Below are 12,619 nucleotides of genomic sequence, written 5' to 3'. Positions count from 1 at the left end.
ATCAGTCTTTGGCAAAGATGTTTGTAGTTCTACTAATAAAAAATTACTTTAAAAAAAGAGCAACCAATTAGATCTCATACAAAGTGAGAGTTCATCCTCTACACCCCCTGTCTATCCAGGTTTGCTTCCTGGCAGACCTTTGAGGGGACATCACACCTCACTGTGACATATTTAGAGGGTATATAGGGAAGGGAAGAACCAAAAGATATCCAACAGTCCCTATACACTACACTTTCTCAGGGAAAGAAGCAGCCCAGAGCGATGCACCTGAAGGAGCCCAAGGGAAGCACTGATGCCATGCCTGCACTGTGGTAGCAGCAGGCTGGGAGATGGAAATGACTACGCTCAAGCAGCAGAAGAGCTGCTGCCCCTGCTCTGTGCAACAGGACTTTTGGAGAGCCCTGGAACACAGCCAGCAGGAATGCATGGAAATAATGTGTGGAGAGAAAGGGAAACACCTTCGTGGCACAGCTGTGACCAGGGAAAGGGGATGTAGAAATCACTTGCTTTATGGGGTCACCTGTTTTAATTGGAGTCAGTTAACCCATGCTCTCAAAACATGAATTAAGGGGATGTGTCAGTAAAAATGAGTGAGCAGGGCAGGCCAATGAAACTTCCATCAGTAAATCACTAGAGAGGCTTCAGTAGCATGTGGCAGCTCAAAAGTGACATGCTTCCATTTAGGGGCTGCACAGGCAATTGATAAGCTGTGTGCATGATACCCTGTGTAAGGTAACCATGTACCCGTGTAGCTGATAGCCAGAAACACATGAACCAACTGTGTGAATGAAGAACCACTCAGCCTTGCTTACACAGGTCAGCACAGTGTCTGAAACCTGGCCTTGCACACTGTCCCTGGGCTGGGAGGAAAGCACAGGTGTGCCCAGTCAGTGGTGATTGGGGTGGGGCTGTGCCCAATCATCCCCAATTGGCCTCAGCTGTGCCCAATCATCCCCAGTCGGCCTCAGCTGTGCCCAATCATCCCCAATTGGCCCCAGCTGTGCCCACAGGTGAGCAGCATTAACAGTAACGAGGGCACAGAGGGCACACAGGTGCAGGGCATCAGCAGCAGGGCACAAAAGCCTGGCCTGAGGGACAGGGAGGGCAGATGCTGCAGCCTGCTGGAGTGGAAAGGCGGTACTGTGCATGTGCACTCGACTGAAGCCTTCTGAAACGGTAAGGTGTTATTGTGTTACTTTATTCTGAAAAAAATATGGTGTTACTGGGTTTAGGGTGAAGCTTTCTGAAGTTGGAATGGTGTTACGCTATGTGGGCAGGTGCCTGAAGCCTTCTGAGGAGGTTTGGTGTTCCTGTGTTTGGGGTGAAGCCTTCTGAGGAGGTTTGGTGTTCCTGTGTTTGGGGTGAAGCCTTCTGAGGAGGTCTGGTGTTACTGGGTTTGGGGTGAAGCCTTCAGAAATTCTGTGAGGATATTCTGAGTCTCGTGGCTGTCTCAACTGTGACATGTGCTGTGCCATTTGCTGTGACACAGCTGCACCTTTAATCCTGTGTTTAGTTTGGGTGCCTCACTGCAAGGAAGACATCAAGGTACTGGAGTGTGTCCAGAGAAGGGAACAGATCTGGAGCATAGGTTTTAGGTGGAGAATTTGAGTTTAGTCAGGAGAAAAGGAGCGTCAGAAGGGGCCCTTAGACTCTCTTCAACTCCTTCAGAGAAGGCTATAAAAAGAAGAATGGGAGCAGGGGAGGGAAATCAGTCTCTTCTGCCAAGTAACAGGTGGAAATAAGAGACAGTGGCCTCAAATTGCACCAGAGGAGCTTTAGGTTGGACACAAGAAAAAACTTCTACACTGTAATTTTGGTAAACCACCGAAACCAGCTGTCAAGGGGAGTTTTCAGAAGATACTTGGATGTGGAACTTAAGATTGTGGTGTGGTGGTGCTGGGTTAAAGGTGACTGTGATTTGGAAGCTCAGAATGCCTGACAAACAAGGTGTGCAGCTGTAGGAAGTGTCTTTCTCTGGTTTGGTATTTTAAAGTAGCTTTCTCCACTGTATACTTGTTCAAGCACTTTAAGGAGGCAGAGGGTGACTGTGCACCATCCTGCCCACAGCCATGAAGGGGCACTGCAGAGAGAGGAAATGGAGCTCTGAGGAATGGTGGAGACGTTTCTCCCGCTGGTTTCCTAGCGGGTTTGTCATTGCAGCAATCTGTAACCAGCAAGTTGATTCACTAAGTAAAACAAAAATGAGTCAAATATCTGAGGGAGCTGCTGTCTGTCTGTCCATGGTGCTGTGGCTAGTGGGGGTGACCCTGTGCTGAAGGCGTGGGGAGTGGCGAGCAGCTCCTGCCTGCTTGGGTGACTGTTGGGCTGCTGAGGGATGGCAGAAGCCTCACTGAGGCAGGGTGATGGTGCCCGTGTGTGCTGGGCCTGGGTGGGAGGCAGGGCAATGGCGCCTGTGTGTGTGTGTGCTGGGCCCGAGGCAGAGCAACGGTGCCTGTGTGCGTTCTGGGCCCAGGTGGGAGCTCTGCCCTCACCTGAGGGGCTGCAGTGCCATGGGGCCCAGGTGGGAGCTGTGCTCTCAGCTGGGGCACAGTGTGCTGGCTCTGAGGGGCTGCAGTGCCATGGGGGTGCTCAGATGGGAGCTCTGCCCTCAGATGAGGCACAGTAGTGCCATGGGGCAAGGCCGGGCTGGCAGCCTTGGCACCAGTTCATCCCACAGCCTGTGCCCAGAGGAGTGTGTGTGGCAGGGGGCTCAGGCAGGTCTTTGTGCTCCACGTTTACAGAATTTACCATGTGGGAAGGGAGGAACCTGCCCCTGCTGCTGGGGCAGGCCTGGGCTCCAGTGCCACCAGCCCTATCCTGCCCTGTGCCCATGGCCTGGTCCTTCTGCTCATGTGCTTTGCTGCTCAAGCAGCAAACACATCCAGCAGGCTGGGCCAGGCTGAGGGGCACTTCCTTACCCACTCATTTATGCTGTAAATTAAAAGTGCCAGGTGAAAATGTGGACCTGACGTTTGGCTGCAATAAATCCTGGTTTTACACAAGGGGGTGCTTTATCTGCTAGTAAGAGGTAAAAAAAAAGGAAAGTACCAGGTGTTAACATGTTAATGTTGTATCTCCATATCATTCAGGTGTTGCTTTCCCAACTTCCTTCCCAGGTGAAATTGTGTGGTTGTGATGGGAATGGTGGGACATGAGGCTGCTCTGGGGCAAGGCACAAAAGGGCCACAGTCAGACACAGCAGTAAATGAACTCACAATGGATTCATTCTGTAAAATTGAAGTGTGGAGGTGTGTATGAAAAGGTGTTGGATGAAATGAGAGTTGGCTAATGGAATCAATACAAAAATATCTGATTTTCCAGCTACTATGACAGGAAACTGTGTGAGGAGGGAGGGATCCTCTTGCAGATGGGAAACCCTCTGACTCCCTCAAGTTATCCCCCACTTAAAAGCTATCAATTTAGAGCTGTCCTGTGTACTGCCCCGTGAATTGAACAAGCCTTTTCAGCCTTTAATTAAGGGTGACAAACTCTTTGAACATCACAGCATTCATCTGTTCATGTGTGGAAAGCCTGGTATAACAAAAGAATTTAATCAAACTACAAGTCTAATAAAGACTACATTGCCTGAACTAAATGATGTTATTGCTGCTGCAGCTCATAGTTTTACATTTAAAAAAGCGGGTCAGAGTGTTCATTCATCTTGATTAGCAATGCCAACCTAATTACTTCTGGAGGAAACAGTAATTAGCTGGAGTCTCACCTCATTAATCATGACATTCTTCTAGCAGACTATTTTTATCTCATAAATGGCTTGGATTGGAACAAGGTGTATATTTGAATTCCAGTTAATTGTACACAGCTTGCTGCATAACATTTCACATTTTTATCATTTAACTGCTTCCTTCCTGTAAACCTCTCAGCTCTTTTAGCAGGCTGCTCCTGTTAAATACGAGGTGAATGGCCCACATAAGATAAGTCAGCCTTAATTATGGGGGCAAGGAGATGAAGGTGTGCTCCAGCAGCAGGGAGATGGAGCCCCTGCTTGCACAGGGGAAGAAAGGCATCTTGTCTCAGGCAGGAATCAGGGCATAGCTTCTACTCCACTGACACTTGGGAGACGCCTGGGCCAAGATTTTCAATGGGAAAAAGGATTAAATACATCCCCATTATTAAAGCCAAGTTGCTGGGGATGTCTCCATGTGGGCACCTTGAAGTCAGTGCACCTGAGCTGCCAGTCACTTCTGCAGTATTAAGTGGTTTAAACATGTGTGTTGTTAGAAACTTGGTGTTGCATTTATTAGAACCAACAAGGAAGCAAGCACTTTATGGTTTGTTTTTTTTTGTGTGTGTGTGGGAGGCTGGTTTTTGAAAAGTTGCCTTAAAAATCTTTTTAATTTTAGAAACTATGATTATTTTTCTGAACTTTAAGGACTGGGAAAGAGAGAGAGCCTGGAAGCCACAGTTCCAGAGTCAGTTTACCAATAAAACTATTATAGCCTCATTTTCTAGGGAGGATGATTGTGGGTGCATTAGTCTGGGACCATCAGATGTTTTAGAGGGAATAAAAGAAATGAATCTTTGTGTACATGCTTGTAAGGTACATGCCCCTATTACTGGTCTGCTGTGAAGAAACTTCTCCTGCATGAGACCATGTTTTATATGTATTTTTTAAGGTTGAAATGAAGGGGTTTTTTTTCCTTACCTACATTCTATCTTTTTGGCAAAGCAGTATGTTAACCTGAAACAATGAGAGAAGATTCACCAAGAAAAGTAGGAAAAATAAAAGCAATTTCATTTTTAACTAACAAATATTGTCAAGTTTACACTTGGCATTAGTTGTATGCAATGTTTTACATTTTCAGGGCACACAAATGTTAGCATCAGCTTTTTATTTGCTTTTAGTAAGTGACTAACTGTATTTTAGGCGTTGATCTGTGTTCTGTGAGTAGCTTTCCTGTTCCATAATCAGGTAAATTTACATTACTACAAATGGAAACTAGTAGCTGGTTTTGAGTGCTTCCTGCCAGGATATTTAGCTATAACTGCCCCACAGATTAAGCTGTAATCCAGCAGCCATTGGGGCACTTTTGGAACCTGCAAATAGGATAGCAAATATTCCTGGTAGTTTTTGAGAAATTATTATTCTCATTTTAATAATTAAGTACTCTGAGTTTTTATGCAGTTTTGTTTTTAGAAAGCTTTCTTGAAATCCTCTTTCTTCTCTTTCAATTACAAAAAGAAAATGGAAAACACATGAGGAGAAAATAAAGTGTCCCTAAAATTGAGCAAGCACCTCTCCCTCCATCCCTTGACCTTGAAAAAACCCCCATTTTTTTCACAGGAAAGAATTTGATGTAAGAGACAATTCTAGTTCCAAAAAGATGTCAGATTACAGTTGGGTCCACACAGTGATAAAGCAGAAAGCTGCTTAAGTTGCCTGGCAGAGCAGCCCTGCTTTTTTCTACATGTGAAGGAGCTGCAGCAAAAGGGCATCTTTGACTCATGCATATGCTACATGTAAGTGACTTTTGGATATCCAAGTGACTAATTTACAAGTCTGTTTCAATAACTGGGATTGTTTCTGATGGTTAACTTTATTATTAGGATCCAATATGTTTGAGGCAGCTATCTTTGATCACAGGTCCCAGTTACAGTGTTATGCTAGAGGCACTGCTTGTCAAGTGGTAGAAATGTAGGAGTTTTCCTAATGAGTATGTACTTGTAAATTAATAAAACCTTAATAAATATTTAATGGAAGTTGTAGGCTTGTTTGCTTGCCTATTAGTTGTGTAGATATCATTGATGTCTCATCATTTCAGTCATGGATCACTTCTAGAGGATTCCTCAAATCTGGAGCAAATCACTTTTCCACTTTTAATAGGCTAGAAGAAGCTCTTACTAAGCTTTTGATATTTAAGTAGTACTTCTGACATCTCAAATGAATTTATAAAAAATTAATTAAGCCACTTTTGCACTTCTGATAGAGGCAGGCATTACCTGCCCAGCATTGAGGAGGGACTGATAGCTAAGTTATTTAAGGACAACTCTCTCAAACAAATGCTGTTCGTGTGTGCAGGGCTCTGAATGGCCAAACTTGTCACTTGCTACAGGTCAAATGTCAGTATACCTTAAACCTGAGCCCTGTGAGCCAAGAGCCCTTGTTATCAGGGCTGGTTTTCCAGCCATGAAAAGCAGACTCAGACTTGACTCTTGCCCTCCCTACAGCAGAAATTTAACCAGAGACCCTTCAGTGCCAGGCTCAGGCTGATGTGGCACCAAATGGAACAGAATTTGTCCTTTTGCCATCCCTAGTGAAGGGAACTGAGCCTGCTGGGTGCCTTTCACTGGAAGGAAGGATGTCAGGGCTTTGCTCTGTGCAGCCCTTGGCCCTGGGTGCTCTGTGCCTCAGGAAATGCCCTTTTGCCCTCTGCAGCCTGCAAAGCTGAATTTCTGTGATTTATGGGGGCTGTGGGAAGGGCACAGCCCTGCAGGGGTGGGTAGAGTAGATATGGGATAGGATAATTCTGCTTGGTGGGTCTGACCCCTCCTGTTTGCCCCTTGCTGCTGCTGCAGGGCTGTAGGAAGCCCTTCCAAATTCTTATTTCAGTTTCCAGTAATTGATGTCCAGGTTCCAGGTTCTCTCCTGCAAGGCCTGACTTACAAAACGCTCCCAACACATCAGAAATGTGCCAGCCACGGGTGCAGGGGCTGGTTTTGGGGATGTTGGGTCGGACATTGCAAGCCTTGCGTCTGTCCAGTCCTGTTACTGCATTTAAAATGTGGGATCCTGCTCTCAAGGATTGCCAGGGTTTCAGCCTGTGTCTGCCTTGAAAAGGGAAAAGTGTTAAACACTCAAATTCAATTGCAAACTCCATAAATTATTCCACATTGCTACAGCTTGGTAACCAAAAGACCACAAACAGTTTCTGGAGATTGAGAAAGACAGAATGAGCCTGCACTTTTAAATGGCATAACTTCTGTCACTGTCAATACCCTCTGATAGCTCTGTCCTCCAGATAATCTTAAAATTGATTACACTTCCACTGAGATATTCCTGCAGGTCTTTGCTCCCACCCATGGCCATAGCTGAACAGAAAGCCAAAAGAAACCAGAGCGAACTTTTGAGCAATTTAAAATAGCTTTTAATATATATATTTAATAACTATAATTATTTTGTTTTTTTCTAGTAGCATAAGGCTGATACAAATGCCACTGTGGGCAACTGGTTTGTGGGAAAAATAAAAGAATAAACCACAATGGAGACCATGGTGACCATGCATTGCAAACATGCATGTCCTCCAGGGACAACCATGCACTGACATGAAGATAATCAGACTTTCAGTGTAAGGCACCCTTCTGGAATAGACAAGTTCTCTGGTACTTTGCTTGCTGAGGACTAACTCGTGTCTCCTAATTTTATATTGGTTTGAAGTTATCTAACACACATCAGAAAATACATGTAGTAAAACAGATATTTAAAAGTTTCTAACACATTTAAAAATAAAATCTAAGGCACAACCCTGTAACTGAAGGATTAAATCCTGCCCTAGCCAGTAAAAATAGATTAAAAGCATGGGAAACTATTTTAAGCGCAGTGTTGGCTGTACTAGACAATTTTAGTTAGTTCTGTGTCTCAGCCTTCTCAGGGATTAGGATAGTCCAGAAGGCTGCAGTCAGTATGCCAAAAAATGGTTTTGGCAGGGGGAATAAAATATTAAAAAAATATAAAAAACCAATGTTTATAAATAGGGACAGTCAACCTGTACCTGAAATCTGTAAGTGTGATAAAGATAAGCCTTGGAACCTGGTCACTGATAAAAAATAGAAAAGCTGCCAGTGACAGCCTCCAGTCCTGCTGCATGCAGTGGAAATTCTGCCACTTCCACCTTTTGGCCAGGAGCTTTTCATGTGCAGTGGGCCCCAGCTGGCACAGGCTGCTGCAGCTCTGGGTTCCATGGAGCTGTAATGTTGTTTAACAATGTGGGATGGACCCAGTCTGAGGCTTTGCACCTTGTGTACTCCTTCATATCAATGTGAGCAAGCTGCATCATTCAGACTTTACAGGACAAAGAAAATAACTCAATCCTCTTGTTGCTATAATCGCTTGTATTGGCAATGGAAAAAAAATACCAGGCTAAGCTTCAAGTGCCTGCTAGACTGATGTTTCCCTTTTAGTTTTGTTAGATTGCTTACATGTGAGATGGAAGTCTCCCAGTTTGTGAGGAATTTGCAGGTGATCTCTGGTCCATGCTGTTGTGACAGCCTGCTCTGGAGTGGACCCTCACTCACAGGGTGCACTTTAGGGACTGGCTGTGGTCTCATTGCCATGGGCTTTAACAGAGGTACAGGCGTGCCCAGGGAGCCTGGAAGGGCAGAAAATCTCATGGGTGCTCAGTTTGGGCTTGTCCTGCTAAGACCACAGCCAGAAGGAAATGAATTTTAACCCAATGGCCTCCAGAACAAACAGCAGCTTCAAGAGCAGAATTCTTCAATTCAGATTTGTCAAGTCCCAAAGAACAATTGCCATCCCTTTCTGGTGGAGCACCTCTGTTCTGGGTACTGAGGGAACTGCTCCCGGTCAGGCAGCAGATGTGGAGGGCATGTTGTTATACCAAAAGCTGGCAGGGAAATTCCTGGTGACCTTTTCTCTCTCTAATGATGCCTTGGCTCAGCTTTTTCTCTGTGGAGTCATGAATATTTTCAGTTTTTCCAGGAAATGCAAAGAGGTAGGGCTTCTGCTGCTCTTGTTCTGTCTTATATGCAAAATTTTCAGTATGTCTTCTCCTCTTCTGACCTGGGAGCACCTCAGAGCCTCTGCCATACATTTGAATTTGTAGACAATGTACTGTAATCATTCTTTGCCCCAGGGGTGTGTTTGTGCTGAGTCACTGAAGCTGAGGGGCCCTTCCTTAAGCGTATTTTCTGTGCAGACATAATTTGCTCACTTAAATTATTAGTGTGTTTATGCTCCTTGTGTTTGATCTTGATTATAAAAAGTGCTCATTGTGGGCATGGATTGTAGGCAATGCCTGGCATTGATTAAGCAGCTTAATTTAAGGAGTAATTTTAGACTGCTCTGTGAAGAGGTGTGAGAGGTGAGTTGGAGCGCTGTAGTGAACCCTTTCCCTGGGATCTGGTGTGCCAGGGGATGTGCAGAGTTTGGGCACCCTCAAGCTGTTTGGTTTGGCTGGTTTTGGTTTTGTCTGTGCCCACGTTTGCACCATGAAAGCACTGGGTGATGAGTGGGTGGGACAGGAGATCTGAATGAAAACACCCTTTAACCAAGGCCCTGGGCAGCCCTGGGGGGCGTTGGTGTTCCAGCTGTTGTGCAATATATTTATATGATATCGGTGTTTCATGGCCAGCAGCTCTGCTTTCTGCTCTGCGGGGAGGGCTGCCTGCTCCTGCCCTCTCCTGCTGCCGCCTCTGGAAACACCTTTTACCCTGGCTGAGTTCCCTTTGTGTCTGGTTAGCAATGCACACTCCTCGCGGTCAGCCCGCCTACTGAGGGGAGGTGGAAAGTGTCTGGGAGCAGGTGGGAGAGGCCAGGAACCCGTCTGGGTGGAATTTTCTCCTCCAGCACTGCTGTGAGCTCCAGGCGCCTTCACCCAGAGCAGGGCTGGGCCCGGCCGGCAGCGCTCGCCTGCTCAGGGCTGCAGGTGCCTGGGTCTGGGCACTGCCAAGGCAGGCTCAGCTCACTGAGGTCCTGCAGGAGAGCGCGAATGAACCTCAGCCAGCCCTGCTGAGCTCAGAAACGCGTGTGAGCCTGGCTCTGTGCTGGTGCTGCCTCTGCCAGCCTGGCCTCTTGGCAGGACTGATGAGAGTGAGTCCTGGCAGGCACATCTGACATCACGCAGTGCTCCTGTGCAAGGCACACCTGATTTTCAGGTTTGAATTTGAGTCTGGGTGGCATTCAGTAATCTCATTTTATTCCCGTTTAAAATCCAGCTTAATTAAAATGTACAGAGTATTCCCACAATGAGTATTGTTTCTAAACTGTGTGTCTCTTTCAAATTCCCAGTATAAACAATCCTGTAAATAGGTAATTAAAGCCATCTGCTTCTTGGTAGCCTACCTTTGCAGCATCATTTACATTTCTCTCCCCTTTAACTCAGGGAATTAAACTGCCATAAATTCTTACTTTAGTGGATAAACTACTAGAAAATAATGCTTATGGCGCACAGTTTTTCAAGAAAAGACACATTCTATTGAATTTCTCTTCCAAATAAACTGTTCTTCACAGCCACAATAAATTGTGCTGCCAGGTGATGGACATACCCACAAACTGTAATCCAGAGCTGCAAATTACTTTTTCCCAGTAGCAGAGGACAAAAAAATGCCTTCTGAGTCTTCTCCAAGTTATTCTGAGCTCTTGGGAACTTGTGAGCATTATTTATGTGAGAGGAGAAACACTTCACTTCTACTTTCTTCCTCCTAAAAACAGCAAGTTCACTGCTGATTACTCACACTTCTAAGTTCTGAACTGACATTGTAAAGGCTGGGGCAAAATATTGCAATGTTCCACCTGACTGGTGTGTTTTAAAAGCAGAATCTGTTTAGAAGGGAGTAGAAGGCCTCCTGCCATCCCAAATGGCAAATGCAAAACCTGGTACATAGTTTGGGCATTGGTGGCACTTTCTGAAAGAACCCTTCACAATTTCCAAGCACAAAGTAAAGGTACTTGAGCTCCTCAGCCCCTTGAATTCCTTTGGGCATCAAAGCAAGCAATGCTCTTGCAAAATTTCCTATTAAGAGGGTTTTCTGTGGATGTGGGAAAGAAAAAACCAAACAAACCCACAAGAGAGTAGCCAGGTTCTGCCTGTGGCCTTGGGTTTTCTTTAAAACTCAAGCTGGATCTTGCTGGTGGAGGGAGCTGATTGTGCAGAGATGAAGCAAATAACTTGCTGCCACTTTGAGTTTATTCCGGAGCTACTTGGGACACCTAAACCAGTGTGTGAGCACCTTTAGGAGAAAACCCAGTACTGCTGGTTATGGTGATTTTTCTGAGCATGCTGACATGGCCAGGCTAGATATGTGTAGTCTTAGTCCCAGGTTATTAAATTAACAGAAATTGGAGAAGTCAGCCTAATTATGCTGACTTTCTATAAAAGTTTTTTAATGGTTGCATCACTGGGAGATGAGGCGCATGTAGAATGTTATTGCATAACTGGACCATTAATCCAGCACTGTGCAATAACAACTTACAATTGTCATTTTCAGTTATGGATAGATGAAAGTTGAATTGTATTTTGTTTGCTCTGCAGGCAATACAAAAGGGGCTTTTGGATTTGCATTTTAAGAGCTTGTTGATAATTTCTGGGTGCGGTGGTGTTCGGTCCCACACACCGTTTCTGTAAGAACATTGTCTGGCAGGTACATGGCATTGGGTTTGGAACTCTAGGAAAGAGCAGGCAGTTTCAGTAGAGGACAGGTGATGGATGTGCATTCCAGGAGATACTGCTCCTGGTGAATAGGGAGGAGTTAATGTGCATTCATACATACATGTATATATTTCAATTTTTGTCAGGGCTGGCAGCAACTTCTTGTCATATGTGAAGCTGAGATACCGCTGGAAATGCAACCAGGGGTTTGGTTACCTTAGGGGTATTGGCTGAAGTGATGTCATTTTTGTTTTTGCCTTTTCTTTAAGTTGTTCTCTGTGTCTTCACACATATATCTGTAGCTCTATAGCCTATTGAGTTGCTAATTTTCCCAGTAATTTTCAATGCCCTCATCCTGCTAACTGGTGCTGTTTTGTCCATGACAATAATTTGCTAAATGTATAAAAACTGTATTCACCCTGTGTGGGTGAGATTTGTGGACATCTCTCCATAACAACCCCTGAAAGCCCTCAGTGAAGATCCACTTTTATATCACCTCCCATACTGAAATATCTTGAGTTTCATTCCTGGGCTGGAAAAGGCAGCAGAAGGAATTAGCTATTAAAACACCATGAAGATGAAAATTCCTTTATAAATCCAGTCTGTTTCCTCCCCAGGAGCATTGCTGAGATGGCCACTCAGCCTCCAAGTGCTGTAAATTAGCACAGCTAATGCTCTCCAGTGAAGCCACTTTGAATGTGCATCTGCAGAGGATCTGGCTGCCTTGACTCAGTGATGCTCCCAACTTCCTTTGGATGATGCCTATTAAAGATTCTGTTGTTTTTATAGCCTAGCCAAAGAATTTGTTTTCTTTATGATAGCCACAAAAATACAGGAGCCAAGTTCTTTGTTACCTCACTGCAAATCACAGCCCTTGCATTGCTGTCAGTGAGTTTTATCTGTTGTGCAGCTGAAAAGAATTTGATCCTTTTTGTTTGTAGGGTTTCCAGGGTGTGCTTCTGCAAATATTTTTGCTTTCTATCCAGTGAGCATTTCCACATCAGTTTAGTAACCTTGACTACAGTGGAGCTGTGCCTGTTTACACTCATTTGCACTAAATTTGTGCAAGGATTCTTGATATTGCTTTATAAAAATAAATTATTAGGGTTTTTAAACTAGAAATAGGATAACTTGAGGTATTTTAAGTAGGCTTCTTGAGGGAATTGAGTGATTAAACTCAATGGCATAAATTGTTTCATCTTCTGTAGGTAAGAGAAAGAGACACTTTTTCCAACAATATTCAACATAATTTTCCACCAAGGAGACTGTAGCAGTTT

This window comes from Zonotrichia albicollis, chromosome 4, assembly GCF_047830755.1.
Source record: "Zonotrichia albicollis isolate bZonAlb1 chromosome 4, bZonAlb1.hap1, whole genome shotgun sequence".
Classification (NCBI taxonomy): Eukaryota; Metazoa; Chordata; class Aves; order Passeriformes; family Passerellidae; genus Zonotrichia; species Zonotrichia albicollis.
The sequence above is the reverse complement of the archived record's forward strand: the minus strand, read 5'-3'. Positions refer to the sequence as shown.